The 26,284-nt window shown below is 40.0% G+C and overlaps 1 protein-coding gene across 2 annotated transcripts in view; it reads left to right on the forward strand.

Annotated features, from left to right (window-relative positions):
- wnt5b (wingless-type MMTV integration site family, member 5b) overlaps nt 1-26,284 on the forward strand; it is a 68,431-nt gene that overhangs the window by 12,437 nt on the left and 29,710 nt on the right. The window lies entirely within an intron of this gene.

Below are 26,284 nucleotides of genomic sequence, written 5' to 3' on the forward strand. Positions count from 1 at the left end.
TAAAGTCCATGTGTGTACATTTGATTTGATCCGCTCTCTCTCTCCGCTGTGTGTGTGTGTGTGTGTTTGCATTTGTTTGGGCATGTCTGATCTCTTTTAGTCTTTGTGTTTGTGTCTGTGCCTGAATTTGAGCTTGTGTATGTGTGGGCTGCTATAATGTGTGTGTGTGTGTGTGTGTGTGTGTGTGTGTGTGTGTGTGTGTGTGTGTGTGTGTGTGTCTGCCACAAGCCCCAGCGAGATCCAGAGAGCATGACGGAGAATGACAGGTTGATTTATGGCAAGACTATAAGTAGAATGACTAGTGCTAGAGAGAGAAAGAGAGTGTGTGTGTGTGTGTGTGTGTGTGTGTGTGTGAGTGAGGGAGAAAAACACAACATGGACGAACGGAACGAGTTTGGAAAGGAGAAATGGTGGGGAGAACAAGTGAGAGATGTGGTGGATGCTGAAAGAAGGGATACAGAGAAAGAGACAAGGAATGGCAGATTTAAAGAGGAAATATTGGAGAAAGAGAAGAAAATGAGTCATGGAGAAAAGCCAAACAAAGAGAGGAAAGGAAAAAGACATAGAGGGGACAGAAAGAGAAAGAATGGGATTGTGGGAGTGGGATGGAGTTGCCTATTTGCAAAAAAAAAAAAAAAAACTGCACCTAGAAATAGTGAAAATAGGAGCAACCTGTGAGTTTCCACTGGCTTGAAATAACTAACAGGGGAAAGAAGCAGAGACAGAAAGTTTAAAAGCCTCTGTGAGTTGGTTCAGTGGCAAACAGAGTTAGCTCACGTACTGCAGTGTTCTGTGAGTCTCAGTGGGACAATAACATTACCCTGACAATTACATTTACATTTTTGGATATTTAGCTGATGTTGTTATGCAGAACGATGTACACAGAGTGCAAATGAGCTTCAATTCCCAGATCAGCAACAGTGCAGTGCGAACAATATCCAAGAGCGCATTCAAGAGTTCAGATGTTCCCTATGACCGTCATGGAAGAGAAATGACAGGAAAGATGCTGTGTTAGTCCACACAATCTATTGCTATTTATGTTTTTCATCCATTGTCATATGGTACAGTGACTTCAGAAAGTATTCAGACCCTTTTTGCTTTTTGTGCAATTTGTGTTGCACCTTCGGTTGCATCATTTCCCCACTTTGCCTTATCAGTCTACACTCAATAATCGACAATTCTAAGGTGAACACATGATTTTAAAAATTGCACCTGTATCTCAGTACTTCACCAAAGTCCTTTTAGAGAAATTAAAGCACTTTTTTCTGGTAAAGTCACTCATGGATTCACACTCCTCCTGACGTATTCTTTCATGACCCATCAGGTCACGACGGAAAGAGTCTGTGAACTGCTTTTGGGTCAGGAAACCTCAACACAACTACCTTCCTCCTTCCAACATTCACCACCAACGACAACAACCAACATACAATGTTTTTAGAAACCAACGTCATCGGCTTTGTCTGATTTCTCCTTCTGCAGTCCAGCAGCCCTCCCGTATGCTGCTGTATGCTCGCAGTATGTGTGTATGAACACATTCATACACACTGATTGGTGCAGAAGGCACCCACCCACCCACAGAGGAACATGTTCCAGGCTTAAATCTGCTGTCATAGCGTGATGTTGAAATGGTCCTTCCTCCAGCAGCTTTTCCTATTTCTGCAGAGGACTTCTGAGCCTGTGTTAGAGTGAAAGGTGGTTCCACACTTTCTCCGTTTCACAACTTCGCTTGCCCTCATTGGTGTTTTGCAACACTTTTGTCACTGAGGGGTACAGAAAATTTCTTGGACATCATAGTTAGATTTTATGAACTTATCTCACTGGATGCACCTGAGCACAGTTTCTAAATACTTATGTTAACACTTATTTCAGGGAATACAATTGCAAAAATGCAATTTTATCCATCAGAAAGTAAATCTGCAGCACAGTAGAAAACTCTGCCCATGTGATACGTTAAAGTAAAGATTAATACTTGTGGTGTTTTTTTTTGGCTGATGCTTAAAAATAGCAACTTACAGCTCTTACCGATCCAGAGCAACATGGAGAAAACCGCAGTTTTTGTAGGAGATGCTTGTGCATTTTCCAATCTTACCTCAGGACCGTGCTCTGTGCCCCTTTAAATATGATTGTAGTACTAATTTATTTTGATATAGAAATGTAAAGATGGAGGTTTACATGTATTTGTTTTAGGTTTGAGCATTTTATGCCATCATTAGCAGACAGCAGAGAGAAAGGGGATGAGAGAGAACTAAGTTGTACTTCAATAGATGACATAGATTTTATAGGATATTGCATTAAAGGGGCATTCCACCAATTTTCCACATCAAGCTCAATTTTCTTGTCATTTGTTCACAAGACAGTCTGCCAAAATATCTAGAATAATGTCATGAAGGTTATGGGCGAGGTTAGTCTGTGTGACTCATTAGGGTCATCACGTTTAAATTAAATAAGGAAGGGAAGGTCTAGTAAAAAAATAAAAGCTATCCTTGAACTGCACGATGGGAAATTAAGGAAGTATTGCTTTTGTGGCTTAACCAAAACTAGTAAAGTCAGAATGTTTCTCCCTTTACTGGTTTGTTTTTGAACCGTAATATTTTATGTTTTTTACATGTCCCCAACTTTATGGGTTACACCACTCAAGGGCAGGACACCAAATAAAGAAATGTGATACATCACTGTTTACATTGTTGTAGGGAATGTTCATTGTAATCTGGAGATACACATTACAGGCCTCTATGCTCAATTACAACTGTTATTAAAGTCAGATCTAGTGTTTCATTTTTGGTGGGTCACATTCATGTTTATAAGTGACATGTATCCAGCTCTGTTCAAAACATTGTTGCACCTGATATACATGCACACGCTGAAATTTGTGCTGCATATGTATAATAACAGAAACATCATGCGTGTGACACTGGCTGGAACAGAAGTATCTCCATTAATATCCAACAAAACTGGAACTTCCTCTTCTCTCTATTCACCTTCATCTTTGTTGCTGCTCTCCAGTGTATATTATTTTTTAACAAACTATGAGATGCAGACAAGGATTGATGACAACAGGCAATATTTACATGCACACAGAGGTGAGATGATGACAAAACAATTAAAATTACAAACCATTCATGAGTCAGCTCAAAAACAACATACACAAGTGTCCCTGATCTGATTTGTAAAGAAATACCAAATAAATTTGGTTTGTCCACACATTGAGGGTAAAATTATCAGACCTGGGTCAATTCGGTGTGGGATGTGAACGTAGCCAAAGAGGTCACGGGGTACGACAATGAGATAAGTTCATAAGCTCAAGGACACTTAACCAGTACACACTGACCTTTGGGAAACCAACCCGTGACTTTTATGTGTGTATATTTTTCCTGTAAAAGGGTCAACTGTGACCATGTTGTCATATCCAGAGAAAATAAGCATCATCTGTATTTGGACATAAACATTTGACTCGACACGGAACAACTGGATGCCTTAGATTTGATTTGTCCATTTACATTGTTGCTTTAATTTTAAATGTCAGAGATAAGGAAAATGATTTTTACAGGAGACTCGTATTCTATCACAGTGGGGCTTTTAATTTGAAACAGCAGACATTCAGAGTATTTTCTAATGGATTTATTCAATCTGAACTGTGTGTCTGAAATGTGAAGGTTGTCATGAGGTTTAAAGGGGAAATAAGAACAATCTGAAGCTCTATATCTCTCTCTCTCTCTCACACACACACACACACACACACACACACACACACACACACACACACACACACACACACACACACACTGACCTGTGCTTCAAAGCCCTCTTGGTTGCCAGGTTGTCATGGGAGCAATTGTTCTGGCATGAGAGTGTGTGTGTGGGTGGGTGACTGTGTGTGTTTCTAAACACATAGGTGTAACCAGCAATATCTTTTTTTCTTTCTGCTTCTTTTCAGTGCTTTGCAATCTCCTTTTCTTTTTTGTTTTTTTTTACATAGGAAGCTGTGCTCATCAAATTTGCTGTCCTCAGATTAGGAAAAAAGTGAGAGGAAGTGGAGAAAAATCAACAAAAGCAATAACAAATGTTTTCAGGAGAAAACAGGTAAGAAGTGTGAGAAACGAGCGAGCGATAGATTGGAGAGAGAGAGAGAGAGAGAGAGAGAGACACAGCACGAGCACAGTCTTTGATCTCTCTCCTGGTGGGAGCTGGTCTTGGCATGCGGCCAGAAAACACACACACACACACACACACACACACACCAAGCAGACACATACACATATTTAGGTCTAGCTGGCCTGCTCCAGGGCTTTGTTGATTATTTCTGCTGGGAAGATCAAAGACGTCAACCCCACCGCCTCACCTCCCCCACCCTCCCTCCAACCATCCATCCATCCTTCACCTGTCAGTTCACCAGTCCATCTGTCCAGCCATTCATCAGTGGGTCCGTCCTTTCTATCAAGCAGAAGCGTAGATAGAGAGATGTTAGGATGTGCCTGGAAGCCTGCTGTGTTTCATCTGCTTCACTGTCCTTACAGTAACTAATCACAGTGAACAATGACACACGTAGTGGTTTTGTCCTTAAAGTTCAATATGAGAGGGTCGGAATTATGAAGACTTCTGTGTAATTCGGTTCATTTAATGAGTCTGTGCAGAATGTGGAGTTTGTAGTTCTGCAAGGGGCAGAGAGTGACATCAACAGCTGCCATCATTAACGTTTGTGCTGTGTTTTCATGAGACAATCTGGAGACAGTCACATCTCCAACTGTTGCTCGAGTCATTGTCATTCACTCGTCATTGTCATTCACTCAGCATTGTCTGTCTTCCCATATCTCCTTCTTTTTTATTTGTCCCTTTTTTTTATTTTTATTTGTCCCTTTTTTTCGGGCTATCCTGTGAGCGGATCATTTGTCCACGTGTTGATTATGCTGGATGACTTTCGTGATGCAACTCTCCCCAGTTTCTACCTTGGGCTTGGGACCAGCACTGCACTGCACGGTTGGGGATGGGCTGCTGGGAGTTCAGTGTCTTTCCCAGGGACACTTCGATATGTGGTCGGGAAGAGCGGGGCTCCAACCTTCGACCCTATGGTCAGTAGGTGGCCACTCTACCAACTGAGCCACTGTTGCCCCACTTACAGTATTGTCTTATTTGTCCTCCAAATCAAAATCCTTTTCTACTAAACTACCATTTTTTTTTCTTTGTCTTTTATTTTTGTTCTTCTGGAAATTCTCTGTGTTTCTGAGAATTTTCTCTTCATCTTTTCTCTTGTGTCTGCAGTAATCACAGCAGTCAGAAGCATGCTGAATCAGCTCCTTATAAATTCTCTCTCTCTCTTTCTGTCTCTCTCTCTTTGAGCCGTGGAGCCTGAAGGTCTAACCTCCTGTTGAACTCCCATAGCTCATAGTGTGTGTGTGTGTGTGTGTGTGTGTGTGTGTAAGCGGCATGAACCTTCACCTCTGATCCTGAGTTCATACCTGTCTGAACTCACTCCCACCTAATACCCAACTGAGCTCTATCTGCCTGTCTGTCTTTCTGTCTCTATCTTTATATCTTTCAATTTATCCAATCTTATCTGTCTTTTTCTTCTCTATCTCTAAAGCCCCAGTGTCTAAGGCCGGATGTATGGGTAATTAAAGCTCTGTGTGTGTATGTGCATGTCCACTTCATAGTGAAAGCGAGGGCATTGGCCCTTCCTCCCCTGTCTCAAAAGGAAATACCAAATTACCGAGGGCCTCACTTTTCCTCTTTCACTCCCTCTGTCTAAAATAAATAGAAGAAACAAAATAAGGGTATAACCAACATAAAGCACAATATGGCAGGTTGTACTAGAATACAGACATCGGAACAAAATGAATAGTGGACAGGGGTTTAGTGTTTTTGTTTTGTCCAACAAGCAGTTCTGTCTTATGGGTTGTTTTCATGATGGTGGTAAAAGGTGCTTCTCTAACACTCAAAATAGGTGTTTGTTTGGGTTGAGATCATGTGTGTGCAGGTCACAGCATCTGGTTCACACAAAGGATGTTTACAGACCTGGCTGCCATTTCATTCAAACAGCTGATGCTGTGTAAAGCTTTACATTTTTAATGTTTTCTTCTTTTCCCTATTTTATTTTTTTCACTTCCTTTGTAATAGGGTCCCTTTGCTGGCATACTGTAATAAAAATGCTTTAGGCATCCCACAGAAGCAATGGTGTACTTGAAGTCTTACTAGGCAAATTCCACATTGTCCTTTGTGGAAAAATAGACTCTGTAACTGGTAGTTTTTTTTAATGACTGAAAAACACTAACAGGACATTTACAGGTTCATTTCAGCAAGGACCTACAAACCAAACTCTTTGGAATTCTATTAGCTTTGTTTTTCGGGCGGTGGGGGGTGCTTTTTATATTGTTACAGTTACAAGAATGATCATTTTGTTTTAGAATAAGATTATTATTAAAGTTAAAAATAACAAGAAACATTGAAGTCAACAGAGGCTGGTAGTCAACAGACAAGGACAGCAACAGAGAATTAAAAAAATAAGACTGTGTGTTTGTGTATGTGCTGGAGGTCTGCCAGGGAGCCTGCCAGCCGGCCAGGCTGGGCTGTGGGGCCCCTGCTGGGTGTGCAGAGTTCAGGCGAGCCCCCTGCCTCCACCGGCCTACTGGAGCATGCTGGGAAAGAAGGGGGGGGCAGAGGAGAGAGACCCCTAGAGATAGGAGGGGGAGGACAGAGAGAGGAGGGAGGAAACAGATTGGCTATGGGCAAGAAAAGAGGAGCCGATGATGTTGATCCAGACAGAGAGGTAGAGAAGGTAAACCCTGAGCTGGAATGTGAGAGGAATGCTGGGAATGAAGGAGTTTTCCTCTGGCTGGGAAGAGAAAAAGAAAAGAAATAGAGGAGGTGGAGGAATGGGAGGGTGAAGTTCAAGACACTAGGCACTGCAGAACACTCCTCTATTCCCTCTCTCCTCCTCCTTTACTTTCACTCCTGCTCTGTAGATGCTCGACTTTTCCAGATGTCTTATGTGATTTTGGGTGACAGCAGACATTCGGTGATTGAACCAATATTTTTTTTAAAAATCACACTAATATTAAATGCATCAAATAATAATTTTTCACTTGCAAAGCAAGTGTGACATAAAACTTAATGTTTAAAGCTTTTGTCTTCTGTTTACATGGTTGCATCTACTTAATATGTGAACTAAAAAATGTGTTGCTAGAATATGGATGTACAATACACTAACAATAATAATACAATACAACTAACTATACCTATAATCATAATCTAGTAAGCAGGGTTTTTGAGAGGTTTTTTTTTGTTTTTTTGTACCTTTTTATATCTGTTTTTCCTCTCTTCCTCTCTCTCTTGTTCTTTTCTGTTCTTGTATTGGCATCACTGTGGAGCAGTATTGCCAGAGCTTCTAAACACAGCAGGAAATCTCTGTTTCTTCCTCTGCCTTGCTCTCTGGGGGATTGGTGAGACATTCTCTGATTTGTTCTTTTTCATCTGCGTATACTGTATAGCCACTTGTGTGTTACATGTGGGTTTCTGCATGAGCGTGTATATGTGTCTTATGTGTGCAACAGTGGCAAAACAAAAGGCCCACGTCCCCCCACCTGCATGTCTCCAGTGACTGTCTCTCTCATCCTGACAAGAATCCTTTTAGGAGAAAAGAGGAACGAGGATGCACAAATAGAGGATATAAAGGTAGTAAGGAGGGAGGAGAGAAAGAGCAAGTGAGGATGGAGGAGTAGAGGGAGATGGAGCTGAAATGAACATCGGAGGATACACAGAACAAGGAATGGGAGGGAGGTAGAGATAGTAATGAGAGATGTTAGAAAAGAAGGGAGGAAGGGGGAAGGTGAGGGAGGAGGTGTCAAGTGTCACATTTACACATGTATGGGAGAAGTGGAGAGGAGGTTGGGGAGGTCACAGAGGTAGACTAGCACTGTATGTGGTGACAGGACAGTGTTACCACAAAAATCAATAGGCCTGTCTACATTGTGTGTGTGAGTGTGTGTGGATGTGTGGCCAGTGAGGTGGAGCTTTAATTGAAGTCCTGTGTCAGCACCATAGTAACACACACTATGGGATAGTTCAGTAGATGCATTACCATACTTTCAACTGTGTAACAGAGAGTTTTCAGTTTACTGTCTGCTATGTTTCTTTTTTAGGTCTTTTTAAAGAGAGTGAATTATACAAGGAGTGAATAAAAGAGGAAATGGTAAAACACGTAATACTTTCAATAGTAACAGTTTCAATCTGCATGTCACCGAACAGAAAAAGCCTAATGGTCCTGCTTGCATCAGTTTTTATATGTTTAGACAAATGTCATTGTGCTACAATTAACCAGACATTCACTGCAATACCCACATCATTCCTTATGACCAAAAACACTTTGTTAGATATATCTTGCTCATTGTGACACACATACAGTTTCCCATCAGGCCATCACCTGACCAGTCATAATTGCTCCTTATTCTTCCATTAGCCCCCGTACAAATAAAGTTTTGCAATGAAAGCTAATGGCCCTCGACCGAATAGTTCTTATACCTTCGGAGGTCTACAAACACATTTGCATATATTCCAGATTAGCTTTGTTTATTACACAATTGTTAATAATTGAACAAATTAGACATTTCCTTAAAACTGACTGTTTTGGCAAGGTTACTTTGCCCCCCCCCCCCCTTTTTTTTTTCTCCTTATGGTCTTTTTTTAGACTGGTGGAGAATCCAGCTTTTTAACTTCTTTTAAATGTCAATAGCTTTACGGGAAACACCCGTCCCTCCTGTTATTATTAATACTAATAACAGCACATAAAACGCACAATTGCCAGCCCTTGCCCACAGTACAAGCCAAACGTTTCCTTGTTGCATTGACATTGAGTTTTAGTTCAGTTTGACTTGTCTTACCTTTTCTGACTGACCTATTCTCTGCCTTCTGGCTATTGCCATGCGTTGACCCTTTGAATCGGACGACTGTAAACTTGCATGTTGACAATGTAAAGTCGGTTGTGCTAAACTTGCTTTGTCTCTTGACTTTTCTTTGTATTTAGTTGTTCCAACTCATTTGTTACAGACCAGGGCCCTTATTTATAAAGCATTTCAAAGTAGGAAATCACTTCTAAAAATTCACAGTGATGCAACTTGATGGTAATATTAAGAGCAAAAGAACAATTTATCAACATTCCTAACCAGTGAAATCACTGCCATGGACACCAAACTGGAGGAGGAGGCCTAACTGGTTTGGAACTGGTCAGACAGCAAGATGTGCACAGATTCTGTGAGAGATGTAGTAGACCCTTAATAAAATGTAGCTTATTAAAAACACCATTTGGATAAAACAAGCATTTTTAGTAGACAAATGACCAAGATTCACACTCACCTGGAGGGAGGGAGGGGGGGGGGGGGGCTAACTATGAAAAGACTAAAGGGTACTTTTATTTGTTAAATGTGGGATAAAATTACAACACATAACTACAATCTGTACTTTGTGTGTAAATTTTGACATCACTTACTTTCCTACGAGTAGTTCAACTGCTTGCTGAAAAGCAAAGGTAACAAGCTTCATAAATAACTTAAGTTGTACTCCGAGTACTTTTAGTCCTCAGTTAACTTTCACCGTCATTCTGAGATGCTTGACAAATAAAGGCCCAGTTCTTCCCTCACCTGTTTTTTTTTTTTTGTTTGTTTGTTTTTTGTCAATCTTGCATTTTCCGCAAGCAAAGAATGAAATATTGATAGATTTCTTTGTGTGAGTCACTTACCTATTGATGTGGGGACACAGAGAATGAAGAAAGAAACAAGGGGCTTTGGCTGCTTGATAAAATCCAGAGAAGCTCTGTCTATTTCTCAGGAAAAGTGTGTGAAAACGTGCTTGTGTGTGAGGCTGATCAAAGTGGTCTATTTGTCTTAGGTATTTATTTTTATTTAAACTTTATTTCACCGAGTAAATCCCACGGAGGTTTACAGCCTCTTTTCCAAGGGAGACCTGGCCAAGACAGCAGCATTACAAGGTTACACAACAGAGCGAGCAATAAAACACACACACGCACACACATATAACTTACAACACTACAAATTATTAACAGCTTGAAGGCTGAGCTGTTAAAGGCGTGCGTGTTCTAAGAGCAGAGAAGGTGACCGTAAAATAATTATCAATGTCAGTAAAGTTTAAGCACAGAGATGATACAAGATGATTTGTTTGGATTTAAGGATTATTCCAATTGTCTGGAGCAGAAGAGGCTGAAACACTTCTCCATTTCCATCCGCTACTTACCGGGGCGGAGCCAGAGGGGTGGCACTGTCCACCCCAAAAAGTTGATTGGCCACCCCAGGTACCACCCCCTGCCACAGTGACAAGGTGGTCAGTACCTGCTGTAGAACGAGGAGAACTGAGCAAATCTGAAGCTAAAATTAATCATTTTAATTAATCAATCATTATAACTAAATACAAATGAATTATTATGTACATTTAAGCCGGTTTCCTTTATATTTTTAGAATAGAATTTTGTAGCAGTTGCAACCAGGCAGATTATGTAAAGGTTGGCATTTTTCTGTTTATTACTATTTGTTTCTGAGTATTTGGAGCAAAAATGGTAGATAAGGAAAGGTGTTTTTAAAGTTGAATTTAAAAACTTTTAAATCATTTTCTAAATGTAAAGGCAGTCGTGCACGGACCACAGGGTGAGTGGTTCCATCCCCTGCCCTGGCTATATGTCGAAGTGTCCTTGGGCAAGACACTGTACCCCTAACGGCCCATTCCCCTCCCCAGCTGTGTAGCGCCGGTCCAAGCCCGGTAGAAATTGGGGAGGGTTGCATCAGGAAGGGCATCCGGCGTAAAAACTGTGCCAAATTAACAGCTGTGGCGACCCTGAACTCACGGGATAAGCCGAAAGGACAAAAAAAAAAAAATCATTTTCTAAATGTGATACCCTACTTTAACCATGCACACCTGTCATGCTGCCCCACCAAAAAGTTTTAGATCTGCCTCTGGTTACATATAGCAGTCATGTGATCTAAGATTGTCATAGAAAGATGAGGACTGTGCAAAGTCAGTTTGCAAAGTTATGAGGAAAGTTTGGTTTGAACAGCTTTATATATGAAAATATAGCAAAGATTCAGGCCAGGCCAACTCACTCTACACTCTGGAGGACAAAACCCAAGTCTGTCAGAAATGTGCACTGTGATAACTAGTCTAGTTTACAAAGGCAGTATCCTGGTGAGTGTATGTAAAACAAATTACTACATTCTGACAGAAAGGAACAGAACGAAAGGCCGAAAAAAGATGTTTGATGTAACTTTCATTCATAAAACATATGGTTATATATTTAACATATAAAAAGCATGGAAACACAAGTTGAAATAAGTCTCTCCCTCCTCCCTGCCTAGTTTCCTCCTCCTCCATTCTTCATCTATCTCTCTGCTTTTCTCACACACACACGCACACACACACACACAAAGACTTGCTGACACTTAAACTAAGTGCACTTACACACACCCTATTCCCTTACTTTCTCTGCTTACCACCCAGACAGAAACGAGGACACATACAGGCCAAAAAACACATACACACTCTGGATCCCCCCCACACACAGTACTTTCAGCACTTTCTTCTTTATCATACTCAGCTAGATCAGATGTCAACTCAACTGACACAACACACACAGAGGCTGTATTTTTCTTTTTACCACGCTCTGTTTCCTCCTCCTCCTTATAGAATATATGCATTTTTAAAATCCCTCCAACACACAGTGAGAAAAGATTCATGGTGGGATAACCTCTACACACAACAGCCACATGATGTTGAACCAAGACAGATATTTAGGGAAGTCAGAGAGGAGGAGATGGAGCAAATGGGAAGGAGTGAGGTGAAGAGGAAACTGGGAAAGCTATAAAAGGAAACTGAAAGAGAAGAGTAGGGGGAGCATAAATGGACAATTCAGCATTCATAGATACCAACATGATAGCCTAACCTTTAGCTACACTTGTAACCAAAGACTATCTATTTGGGCATGCATGCCAGATATAAATGTCTCTGTATTCAAAACACACACACACACACACACACACACACACACACACACACACACACACACACACACACACACACACACACACACACACAAACAAACAAACACACAAACACACAAACACACAAACACACAAACACACAAACACACAAACACACAAACAAACAAACAAACACACAAACACACAAACACACAAACACACAAAGACTGAGTAAAACATGAATAAATGATTTTCATGCACTGACAAAACCTCTACGAGCCAAGACACCCTCACACACATGCACACAATGTGTGCTGTGATCCTGGCAGTACACACAGTACACAACACACGCACATGCACATACAATTAAATTACATGCATATTTTCATGCAGGCGGCATGCAATGACACGGACATGGACACGCACACAGAAACACACGCTTCTCTTTTGCTTACTGACAGGAGAGATGTTTCAACCTCACACACACACACATACACACTTGTCACATTCACAATACATAGAATTTGGCCACATGCTGAAGTGTGTGTAACGCATTCAACCATTACATGTCCACACGCAGATTAATACTGCTCCATACTTTCTACATTTGTACATGACATTTGCACCATTATCAGCACAGACAGTTAATGAAAACATAAATGGAAAACATACTTTGAAGGAATTCAACTATTTCAAAGATAAATACATTTACATACCATTTTTAATGGTATTTAGATGTAACATGAGTCCTACGGAGCCTGTGCTTCAGCAAAGCAAAGGCAAGCAGCATTTACATTTTAGCTACACCAAACCATGTTTATTCAGTGCCTTATTCGAACCAAACCACTGTAGCACAGTGTTGTTGTATTACACTAGCAGCCATGCGACCAGGCTGCAGTTTCAACAGATGCCTGGCTCCATATGTCTTTTAACAAATGCTACTGTTGGTCGTATGAGAGGTTAGGGACAAACAGCCTATGGTAGTTGACTGATAGTTGTGCACGCTCCTGTTTTTCTGTCTGACCAGAGTGTTACTAAACTTGTTTATGGTTGTGTTTAAATTCTTATAGCACTTCATTAAGGGTAGAGAAAGACTGTGATCTGGCTTTATACAGGAAAAAGTAGCTGTGACTTTAGACACAAGGTGTTATTTGCTTTTAAACAAAACCACAATGCTTTTGATGCCTAAACTACAGACAGGACTGTGGCGTCAAACTCGTGGAGTATGGGAAACGTAGTTACTGTTAGTAAATATGGCTTCAGGATTCATTTAAAAATATGTTGCACTGGAACACAATTGGTCACTTATGACACTGTCTTCAAAAACGGATTAACATTTGCAGTATAGTTGCATAGGAAGAAAGGGTTAAGTGTAGCTAAATAAAAAAAAAAACTAATTCTCTAATAAGCAGGCATTATTCTTAAAGAGTCTATGGGCCTATCCTCAGCATTGCCCTGCTTCACATTCATTGCAAAAACTGATGCTTTATGTAGAGCTGAAGTGGTATTAGCTTAAGTGCCTTGCTCAAGGGCACAGCGACAGAAGCTGGCGAGGTAGAGTGCTTTTCGTTCACTTCTTCGGAAGCCTTCCAGTGAAAACTGCACAACTTTCACCAACGCCCCTGATTTACTGTATATTTAAGTGCACATGGCTTTCAGCTACACACACACACACACACACACACACCTACACACACACACACACACACACACACACACACACACACACACACACACACACACACACACACACACACACACAGACCTGCATGGCCACACACCATGTGTACAAGCCAGATTTGGCTCTGTCCTCATGTCTGCCATACGGTTGATTCCTTCCTGCTGTGCACACCCTGCAGGCCAAACACACAGCCACCCCCCCCACCCCCCCCGTGTGTGTGTGTGTGTCTGTGTCTGTGTGTGAAAAGGGGAGAGTATGGAAAAGAAAGAGAAATACCTATCCCACAGACTAAATTAGTTTAAATATTTTAGGAAGCAACATTTTAGAGGAAAAATTATTCATTTGCAATCTTATATTGTTATATTATTTTTTGGGGGGGAGTTTGCATATGGACATGGATTTTGTCGTTTTATGTTGTCTTGCAATTGCAAATTGCATAACATAGTAAATTGTCAGATGTACTCGGCTCATGATTGCAGTAACTTGTGTTTGTGAGATGTGAAGTCCACAGAACTGGATTGAACAATTTTGCTGTTTCAGTGTAGATGGAGCCCTTTGCAAAACCAACGCAAGTGTTGATCCATCGCTTTTACATCTAAGCAGATTTTCTTGATTAAACTCAAGTCATATGATTCCACATCAGAGTAAGTGGATCTGTGTTTGTCATCTGCCCATGTATCTGAGGATTATCTGAAATGCTGAAAGAATTTTTAACCTAGTACATCATTCATACTGACCGCATGTTTATGAACACTGCATTGTATTGATGTAGTTGTAACTGAACATGAATGAATCCACTGTGCATGCTGCAGTCCACATCCAGGACTACTGTTGTTCTCACACATATCGGGGCTTTAAGCCAGCTTAGATTGAACCTGGTCTGAAACTCAGCAGTTACCAGGCTCTGGCCGACCCACTGCTGACCAAATGTTGGCTGTGGTGCACAGTTTTGTAGCTTTCAATAGTGAAGATGTTTTCTTTACCATTTTTACTGTGTTTTATGTTTGTCGATGTGGGCAGATTGAAATTGAAACTGCTGTGGAATGTTTTCACTTATACTATTCAATATAACTATAATCTTAATAGATTTCTCTGGCTTAGCTTGGACTTGGCCTGTGTGAAGACCTTCACAGGCTCAAAGCCAGTATAATCTTTTATTCACACCCCTAAAATACCAAATAGACATTAAGAACAAAACACAATAATATATTTCTTATAATGTATATGCAGATTCTTGTGAGGGCTAAGACAACTAACTAGAGAAAGCAAAATCAAGATGCTAAAATACACAAATGTAGTGGGGAGAGAAACGAGGAAGAGGGGAGACAGAGTGAGCGTGGATAGACAACAGTCTCTGTGAACCTGCATAGACAAGCTCAGTCAGGCTGCTTTGGTGAGAGAAAGGGAGAGAAAGCAGGGATGTTTTGACAGCTCGGAGCCATCACAGCAGCAGAAGGCAGGCTATGTGTGTGTCTGTCTCTGTGGGTGCAGGTGTTTGTGTGTCTGTGCACGTACTGTATGAGTGTGTGTGTGTGCGCGCACGTGTGTGCATGCTCACAAAAGACTAAAGGCAGAGACAGACATTGACGTTTCTTCTGATTCAGAGACAAAGAGGGAAAAAAGGAAGTCTAGCACAGAGCCTGGATGAAGGACAAATAAAAAAGAGGCTGGATCTGTGTGTGGTGTATAGACATGTGGGTATACATATTGATATGTGTCAGAGCACCTGCCACCAAGTCCCATCATGCATCATTCTAGTCAAGACAAGTAAAACCCACCTCATTAGAGAGTTTCTGATGAGCTAACACTTTGTCCACATTGTTTTTCCACGTTATTTTCTGTCCCTCCCAAGACCAACCAGGCATATATACTCTTTATCAGTCTCTGGCTGTTTCACCTTCACACACCTTAACATAATCACACTGGGAGCTGCCCTGAGCAACTCTAGTCTTCTACAGCTGCCACTGAGCAGTTCAGAACCAGTCGGAGGTGAGGTGTCTTGCTCAAGGACACCTTGGATTGTGTGTTTGCATTTTGTTCTCCTTTAATTTCAAGGAGTGGAGACTTATTCAGCTCTTGCACTTTTATGTTTGGTAACTTGTTAAGTATGACTGTAACTTAGCGCTAACGCTCATTTGTCTTATCATGGAAGAGTTCTGCGACGCACAAAACTTCAGAAACAGCAACTTCAGAACATCATGCAACATTAAAACTCTTTATGGCAATCTATAAATAGATTCTTGAAATGAAACCAATTATGCACTTATTGCTTTTTTGTCACTTGGGAGCAATGAAAACAAGCCACAAATGCAGCATTCTTAGTTTTTTAAGTTAAATCTGTGTCCAAAGAACTGCAAATACTTAATTAGAAAATGTAATCACTGATGAATTAAGCCTTTCTCTAAACTTAAACAAGTGCTGTAAGTCTCTGCACATAACCACTAAAATGTTTGGTAAGGTTTAATACGTTGTACAGCAGTATAGTATATTTTCCTAGAAAAAAATGGTTTATTTGGTTTATTTCCAAAATGTATATGTATAAAAACATATCTTTATTTCTCCTTCTTTTGGGTTTAATCATGTAGTGAAAATAAGACTGATTTACTTGCTATTCAACCATATTTGCATATATATTTTATGTTTATTGAGCAACATTAAGTCAGTTACAGCTACTTTCTACTGAATGTAGTGTACAGTGTGTTTATGCAACCCATTTTGGGAAAGAAAAACATTGTTATATTGCTATAAAACCAAAAGAATGAACTGAAAGACACTAAAAAGCTCCATGTAGAGTCAAGTCATAACCCTCTGTGGGTTGCTTTCCAATACATTGATAACATAAAAATACTGAGGGCATATTCAAATTTAAGATTACCTGACCCAAATTAAATAACCTCTCAAACAAACAGAATACTTGTACATATGGTAGAAAAAAAAAACTATTTCCAGAGAAGCAGATTGCAAGATTTATCAAGACAGTTTCTGCTGACAGTCTGTCTCATTCATTCTCATTGTTTCTCCTGCCTATTTGCCAGACAGCCAATGCACATGAGCGAACAGGCAGAGTGAGTGTTTGCTATTTGACAACTCTGGGTGGGTGTGTGTGTGTGTGTGTGTGTCACACTGAAGATGGTTGTCATTGTAAAGAGGCTGAATGATAGGAGGGTTTTGTGTGTGTGTGTGTGTGTGTGTGCAGGTGTGTGCAGGTGTGTGCAGGTGTGTGTGGATGCTTGCTTGTGTGTTAACAATGTACCCTCGCGTCCCCTGCGTCAATGCCTGGCTAAATCAAGTGAACCATGCTGCGCGTGTGTGTATGTGAGTATATGTGCCAGGCCAGATCAATATGAACTAATCAATAGGAGAAGACAGCTAGAAGGACCTTGGGGACGTCAGATACACACCAGGTATACACACACATACACACACAGCCCCTCTTTGTATTCTTCTCTTAGTTTCTCTCTTTATCTTCTGTCCTTCCAACTCCCATGTCTCTTTCGCCAAGCCTTTCTCTATTTGTCTGTTTTTAAATCTTCCTTGCACAAACACACTAATTGTCTCAGTCTTTATGCTTTTAGAAGAAGAAAAGGCTTAAAGTCACATATGCCACTGTTTAATTTTCTTTTCTTCCTCATACTTTCATTGCTAATCTCTGCTTCTAAAGTCACAAAGTTGTCCTTTTATTTATTTATTGCTAAAAGGCGTCTTGTCGTTGTTGTTGTTGTTGTTGTTGTTGTTAAAGAGGAGACAAAAAAATCAGGTCTGACTTTTCAACCTTGATTCTCATGGTTCAGTATTAGAGCCACACTCTGGCCAACTAACAAACCTGATACAACAGTTTTTTTTTTTTTTTTAAGTCAGATCACATCTGTTGAAGCAGCAGTGGAAAGATGAGGTCTGTGCCACTGCACAGTGAGGAAAGTTCAGCTGCTGGCACAGGTCTGAGCCCAGCCTTTAGCACATGTGCTGCATTTATACTCAAAATGCCTGTAGGGAAGAAAAGAAAGTCCATAATGATGTAACTTTTATTTTGAAACACATTTGTCCAGAATTTGATTATGCCTCTTTGAACTTTGCAGGAGGGATTTCAAAGTATTTAAATGTAATTTACATACAAGTACAAATACTGTAGAGGGATCTGTACCACATTTGTTTGCTTCTATACATGGGCCTGCAATAAAATGGGATTATTACAAAATATGTGAGCTTATGGTCTGTTCCTCCTCCTCATGCCCCAGACTTCTTATAGATCTATACACCTATAGTGAAATCAACAAACTAACAAAACTCTGAATCTAGATTTTGCCAAATCCAAAGACTTGGAAAGCTGGTCATCAGCAGGCACACCACAGCTCTGGTGAATGCTGAGTTTTCCCTTCAGTTCACTCAACATGCAAATTGAAAAGTGTAATTCATTTACTGGGAGATAAGAGTGCTACTCCGTCTCAATACTGCTGTTATAAATTTATTATTAAAGAAGTGTTTGATGAGGTTTTTCTCATGGCGTGAATGTCCACTTCCTGGGTTAATTGGTTTGAAAGTGAAACAACCTGCACTCAAGCTCTGTCACTTTCAGAAAGGTTCGGACTTCTTCTTTGGACTCTAATTTCTATGCTTTTTGTTATGCTTAAATAATTTCAGGCTTCCTTTTCATACTTCAGTATATCATCATATTTATATATTTGACTTAAATCAGAACAGTTGCACTGAAACAATGCTAGTTTACTGCAGCTAGGTCATGCTTTTGTTCTCAAATTTGGGTTCGAAAAGTAAAGTCTGAAGAAATGTTGCAGGTGTGTGAGCTTTGGCCATAAACCATAATCAGTGTCACTTTTCTGGCCCAATCAAAAATGTGATTTGGACTTCCAATGATATTGTTGGCTCCCTAATGGCTCAAAAAATTATTAAAATATTAAGATCCAAACTTGAAAATCTGAAGCATAACTTTTTTAGTGTTTTAAATGGTGCTGCACTGATTTAACTTGCCCATTTTCTAGTCAGAGGGAGCCAGTAAAAACAGTTTTCTGTGACAGTGAAGGATCTCAATCAAGTTTGAAAAAATAACCCCCGGTGGTTAGCTCATTGTGGACTTGGAGAAAAACTTTGGGATGCAGAGTTTAAATAGACAGGGAGAGTCGAGCAAAAATGTGCAATTGTTTTGCATATTTTCTAAAGTCACTTCTCTTGACTACAATGCACATAATCCCATGCACAAGAGGCCCAGCCAAGATGCCAAAATTACATGTAAACACAATACAATAGACAATTATACAACACAATACAATACAAAACAATAAAAAAGCACCTAGTGGAAAAAGGAAACACGCATGTAGCATATAACTTTATGAACAATAAAACAACAGTGTATAATGCTGGATGTACCACTTATGGGTAGGTTACTGAAGAGCAAGGCTAAAGACCATGAAGGTTGTTCCAAGTATCACAGGCAGAAAAGGGGAAGTCCTTCTTACTGATCTCTGACCATGTGCTAGGTACAGATAGCAGATATGTGCTTTGTAACGCAGAATTATGAAACGGGGGTGTGGTGCGTGAAATCAGTCTGTAAAGAAATGAGGTGAGTTTATCCAAAATGGCTTTATAGATGAAAATAGACCAGTGACTCAGCTGGTGCATAGCAGTCCACTCTGGTGTACAAATGATGGGTAAATGGTTTCAGGTTGTAGGAAATCTTTGCACTATGATAAACAGATTGCAATTTATAAAGTCATTGTGCTGGAGCACTGATGTACAACATAGCACGACAATCATGGGTTGGTAGAAGAGGGGCAGCAGCCAGTTCTTTTCTGGCTGTCAAGGAGCGACGAGACTCATTTCTCAAATTAAACCCTAGCTTTGGTCTTAATGTAAGATTTTAAGATTTTTAACATGATTTTTAAAAGACATTCATCAGGAAACACACAAAGACATTTGTAGCAAAGAATGACCTCAGGTTCTTCCCGTGAGTTCTCAAAATATAAATGTGTTCTTGTATTGGCTGTAGAATCAAGTAAGCTGATACTTTAAAGTTTGAAACACAATTTGGAGCTTATAAGCTTATTTATATGGAGAGAGAGGATAAGAGCGGGCCAAGCACAGAGCCCTGGGGCACACCATATCCAACATTAACCAAGTTTGTTTTTAAGTCCAATTATTGTTTCAGAATGAAATGTGATATCAGTGTAATTTGTGTGTCTTTTCAAAATCTTAAAGCAATAAAATATAGGGGTTTCTTTTTTGGAGAATGGCTAAAGGTTTAGTCTACATCTATGACATGTTCTTTCCACCTGTTCTCCTTCCATCATCCTTGTTTCCTTCCAAACATTCATAACATCTGTAAAAAAAAACCCAACTAAAACATCATCCTTGTTAACATGGAGATATTTCTCTGTTACGGTGCATTTTCAGCATTCCCTGTCAAACATGATAAAAACCCCACTCGACTTTTCCTGCAGTTTTTCTGTCTACCTTTCTGTCCGTTTCCCTCGTTTGAGAAAAGCGTGACAAATTTTAAACAGAGTTAAGAGAAAGAAAAGTTTCTCTTTATTGATGCTTGAATGACAAGCTGAACTGACAGGAAGATACAGGGGAAGAGAGAGAGAGAGAGAGAGAGAGAGAGAGAGAGAGACAAACTGAATGTCTATGCATTATGCACATTCACTTCAATAGCATGTGCACAGGAAGACAAGCACACACAAACGCACCAGACCTCCCACGCTACCAAAACACTGTCTCACCTGACAAATTAGGCTGTGTGAGAGCCTGCAAGTTTTTGACATTGCAGATATGTGTCATATTTCTGTCAGAGCTTCACGTGGTTTCACTTCCAGACAAAGAAAGCCGAAAAGAATCCACCACCCCACCCCATTCATCTTCTCTTTCCTGCCTTCCTGTCCTTCTCCGATGGGTCCTTTCAAATGAAGTAGGAATAGGGAGCAGAAGTCAACATCACATGCTGAATAATTCTCATTCTCCCATTGTAATTCCTATGGCTTTTATAAAAAATTCAGTAATAACATCCATGGTTTGATTGTGAATGAAGCAGGGTCTTATAGTCTCAAATTAAACATTTAGTGTGTTGTTTTCTTATCCAGTCTGCTGGATATAAATGATTGGCCTAGAATGGTATAAGTTTTATAACAATATAACAACAATGATGATTTACATAACATTGCTCATATTAATATAATAAATATTGATGATCTCAAGCTGATATATCATACAATCTCATTAACTTATATCTATTATGATGGAAGGTAGTAGTAGTAGTTTACCAAAAAGGGGCCCATCACATCAGAGGACCCCCCGCTTTGTTTGTGCTCCTTTTTTACTATTAACCCAAAGAGAGAAAACTGGCCAAAATGAACATTACAGCTTCATTTGTTGTTTTTGGGGTCTTTCAGTCCGAATCCAACAGGAATGGAGGGGCCATTTACTAGTCTGTGCACAGGGGCCCATTTTTTCATACTGCACCCATGGCTTTGATGCCATCATAAACTATAGAAAACTGATTAGCTTTTTGTTGTCTAATGAACAAAAGGCAAAAGGCCTTCAGCTGTAAATGACCTGATGACAGCATGTGATAATTTGTCATCAGTTGAATGCCCAGAGAAGAATACTTTAAGTAAAGAGTTCTTTAATCTAGACAAGCCAAACATCTTTGGGTTTTGGACTGTTTTGTTGTTTTGAGGTATCGTTAATAAAATTTTGGAATTTCACAACTTTCACTTTAGTGCAGCCTGAAATACAATATTTCAAGTATTTGACACATTGCTGTGGCATTTAATAGGCCTACTGATATTCATGGTTTTCCAGATGATGTAACCACTCTCACTTTTCTAGCATCATTTTTGACATTTTTGTGTTCACTAAAGTATCTTTACAACTCTGGGATTGTTGTGAAATTTTGTTTTATGACTGAACACTTGCAAAGACGCTCTCTCTGCATTTGAGGACCAGTCGCATCACACTGTTCCAAGGCTGTCCCATTTCATAGGTTTGTCCAAATGTTGCGACAAATCTTCTTCTTTTTCTTTTTCTTTGAAAGGCTATATTGTTATGTTAAAAAAAAAAACACAGCTTGCAACATAATTAGAGAATCATCCGTACAGCAGACCATCATTGCAGTCCATGTGGTCCTATTCGGGACACATCTTAGACTTGCTGACATTGATATTGTGGCTATGCACAACCTCACAGCTTCTATACCTGCTGTTTTGTTTCATTCGCTGAACTGACAAATTGTATACTTTAAAAGGTAATGAGACCTTTTATTGATAATAACAAATATTCTTTAGTTACAGTTATAGACGAAAAAATAACATTGTAGTAAATCCTAGTTGATAGTCAAAGGCAGTTGGAGGCAGAGAATGATGAGAGAAAACCATCAATAGTTAATCCTTTAGAGGTTGGATGATATCAGTGTTCAATCTGCGCTGAAAAGTTAGACTTTTCTAAGGGGAAAGAATTATTTTTGACCTTCACCTAAATTTTTACCATTGTCGAAAAGCAGCTCATTACTTTCTGTGGAATGTGCGGCAGAGGTGTGTGCGTGCCTTGTGTCCAACCGAAAATAATTAGCTGGTCTGCTGGGCAGCAGAGTATGAGAGAGGCCGTGGCATGATTTTTGCATTAACTTTTAATATGTTTTTAATATGTGTGTTGTGCCAACCATTGTTGGAAGTTGAGGCAGAATTCTGTATTTTGGAAGAGTGTGGTTCGTGGGTGTATGTATGTGTGCCCAGACAGCATTTTAACATGGCCAGTCAATTTCTAGCAGCTCCCAGTTAAACAGTGACTCACAGATTCCTCTCTCTCCCTATGTCCCTCTCTTTCTCACTCCACTTTTTGTCATCTTATTTCACCCTGATTGCCTTTTTTTCTCTTTCTTTCTCTGCCTTACCCTAAAAGTTGGGTGCTGACTATTGCAGACTTTAGGACAGAGGTGTTTTCCCTGTGCTTTTCTCTCCATATTCTACAACTGCACCAGCCCTAAACCCAGTAGGTTTTAGTATTTTTACATCATGTGCCTAATCCTAATTGTATATCATGATTTTTATGTTGTTTTTATCGTCTTATTTGAATCATATGTTTTTATGTTTTCATATCCCAAAGGGCTCATTCAATCAAATTAAACTCATTTTATAGATACAAATGCCTAATATTTAGTTCTTGAAACCCTAAGGTATCCATTTTATTGTTTTCCAGCCCTTATTAGTCGAGAGAACCAGAAAAGGGTAATGGGGATTTAAATTCCCCTGCTATACATAACCAGGAAATACATGCACACACACACACATACACTCACACACATGCAAAACACTTAAACAGGGAATGTTGTTTCACCATTAGAGAGGCTCAAATCAAAAGCAATGCCAAATGTTCCTGACTGGAGCTACTGATAAAAAAAGTTTCCTGACACAGCTACACACACACACACACACACACACACACACCCCCTGAGGGCCCCTGGGACTTCAAAGAGCAGTCTACTGTACCTCAACGACACCTCAACACCAGGTGCCACAGAGCAAAGGAAGGAGGGAAGGATGGTGGTTCGTAGAATGGAGAGGGGGAGACGGGGGAGACGGAGAAAGAGGAAAGAGACAGGAAAGAAAATTTGGCATAAAATGAAAGGAGAACTAGTTGGACAGAGAAAGAGATTAGTACAAGTGAAAATACTGAGAGTAAGGGAAGGCAAGAGCAGGTGGAGACGAGGAGACAGATGAAGAGACAGAAAGGAATAGAAAGACAAAGCTTAAAAGTGAAGAAGAAAGAAAAACATAAATGGTGAGATATAAACGGGCCCAAAAAACAGACAGACAACGTGGCAGACGAGACATTGCAGCCTAAGACAGAGATATGTGGGGGAGGGCAGTAACATTCAGCTGCTAATACCCCTGCTCTTTGTTGTGAAGAACCCCAGTTCCCCTTTTAATGGTGAACTGTGCCTTTAATGGTAGCAGTAAAACACACACACACACACACACTCTCTACTGTTCCTCTCTGCCTAACAGGAAATGTGGTTCAGAGCACAACGTGACGAGTCACAGTTCAACTTTTACAACTTATGGGCCAGATGCACTCACACAACATCACACCTACACACACACACACACACACACACACACACACACACACACGCACACAGTTCAAAAGCAAAAGATCCATTTATTGTATCAAATGCTTCTGTCAGCGATCTATATGGGGCAGAAATATTTAGTCTACTTTGGGTACCTGTAAGCTTCTGAATTAACTTGTTGTGAAGCTGTCAATCATGCAGACAGGCAGAATATGTGGGTTAAAGAGAGACGCGCATTGAGAGAAAGATGTATTCTTGACATAAAGCCATTTGGTGCATGCTTTGATCCTGGCTCCCTTAGAGTGCAGTGACTGCACATATTTTTGTACAGCGGCCACAATGAAACCTTTGAGTTACACAGGAAACACGAATCCCCAAACCCTGCAATGGTAGTGCCTTGCTCAATCTGCTGTGGTATTTATCCAAAGAGGGAAGTGGAGCTGAGAGGGAGAAGTTCACAACAGCTCTCATCCTCTAATCATTGATTTCTCTGACAAATCCCGTGAGAACATGTTGTTGTATTTGTTGATTAGTCATTGTTTACGTAATTGTATGAGAAGAAGATCAGTGTTGTACTGTATTTGACATGGCTCCAGCGCCAGGAGAGACTTAGCTTAGCTTTGCATTAGATGGAAAGGATAGGAAACAGCTAGTGGAACCTAAAGCTCACTAATTAACATGTTTCACCATGCTTGTTTAATGTGTACAGAAACTAAATAATAAAAAGAAAAGAGTGGTTGGCCGTTACTGTCGTCACTGTTATGTTGTTAGACAAACAGAGGACACTGCAGCTTCGAAAAAGAGGAGATATTATATGATAATAGGCTTAAAACACTTTCCCTGCTTTGGTGGAAGTGGCTTTTTTCCTAAGTTAGACAATAAAACACAATCTGTAAAGTTCAAATGTGTTTAAATGTTTAATAGATGTCAAACTTTTTTTTTTCTTTTCTTGCTGCATGATGCTGTATTATTTTTGGCCGACCACCTCTGAATTGTCTGCCCGCTGCATCAGCACACATCCTGCATCGCAATGAATGACAGAGGCTGCAATATTTTTTTCTGGTTGTTTGGATGTCTGTATGAACATGGTGAGTTAACTAGAGCTACAATTCTCAATTATTATACTAAAATAAGCTAAGCTAAACATCCCCCAGATTAGACTTTACATTGTAGGGATCAGTATAGTATCAATGTTTTCATCTGACTGTGACAAGAAAGCAAATAAACACAAAGTACAGATATGACCTGTTTTCCATTACAAATTTGCTTTTGGTGACAGGTAAAGATTTTTCTTGCAAAATCTATTTTTTGTACGATAAAAATATTGGTTTTACCTGTCTTCAGTAGTCTTATGCTGCAAAGTTAAACTGCACTAAATACAACAGAGTGATAAATGTGCTATTTAACAACATTATGCCGAACCCAAGAAGTAAATCTCTATTCAAAATGCAAATTGAGACAGAAACTGGTATATTGGTAGATATGTTGACATTCTCCTAGGGCAGTTTCCATTTTTGACACTGGAAGAATGTCCATTGGTGCCCCACAAATGCTCGTCAAATGAACACAGAGAAAGGACAGGTAAGCAGGCAAGGTGACCTGATGTAAAAACAAGACACAGTGGGGTTCTGAGTTCAGCCTGACCTATCACCTCTCCGAGGAGAGCAGAAGTCAAAAAGAGGTTTTTCTTATGGGGATTAATAAAGTAAAGGTCCGTCTACTTTTCAGCTTGTAGACCTTCCTGGAGAAATGTGTGGAATGACCTTGTCAGGGTAAGCCTCCTATATCTGTATCTGCAGACCCAAAATGTCAAATGATAAACAATCAGTTATGTTGTATGCTGCCCATCTCTCTAGTCATTTATCAGTATTCAAGTTCAGATTTTTTACTATGTCAAAACTGTTTCCCTTGACTTAGTTGCTTTTGCTTTGGTTGCATTTACGATTCAAACAAACCAAATCACATACAGATTAATCATGTATGTTGATAGTCACTATAAGTTACACAAGCTTTATGGCTCAGCTGTGAGGTATTAAAATCATTATTTCTGAGGCATAAATAGAAATCTTTACATGTTTCTGGGGCCAAGCAGAACAAAATGTCACACACAAATCTTTCACATCTCAGTGTGCACTCATTGCAGTGTTATTGCACAAGAGCAAAGGGCAGTTAAAGTAAACTTAAGAAGCAGCAAACACTTACATTCTCCTCTTTCTTTCTGTCTCTCTCTCTGTCCCTGTGGTCAACAATCCCTCTGCTGGCCTTTATCCCCAAATCCCCATGGACAGAGAGTCAGGAGAGAGAGAATGCTTAAATGCTTTGAATGATGGTGTGGAATGCTAAAATAAGTGTGTGTGTGTGTGTGTGTGTGTGCATGAGTGGTAGGGAGAAACAAGGGGGGGGTCTCCTGCCTGGTCTACTATCTGGTATGCGTGACTGAACAAGAGGAGGAGAAAGAGGAAAAAGAGGAAAAAAAAATCCCCCCACCAAAACCTGCCTTCCTAACTTCTAAAGAAAGACAATGGCTACTGACTGGCCTAGCAACCCTCAGTGTGTGTG

This window comes from Channa argus, chromosome 21 (genome assembly GCF_033026475.1).
Source record: "Channa argus isolate prfri chromosome 21, Channa argus male v1.0, whole genome shotgun sequence".
Classification (NCBI taxonomy): Eukaryota; Metazoa; Chordata; class Actinopteri; order Anabantiformes; family Channidae; genus Channa; species Channa argus.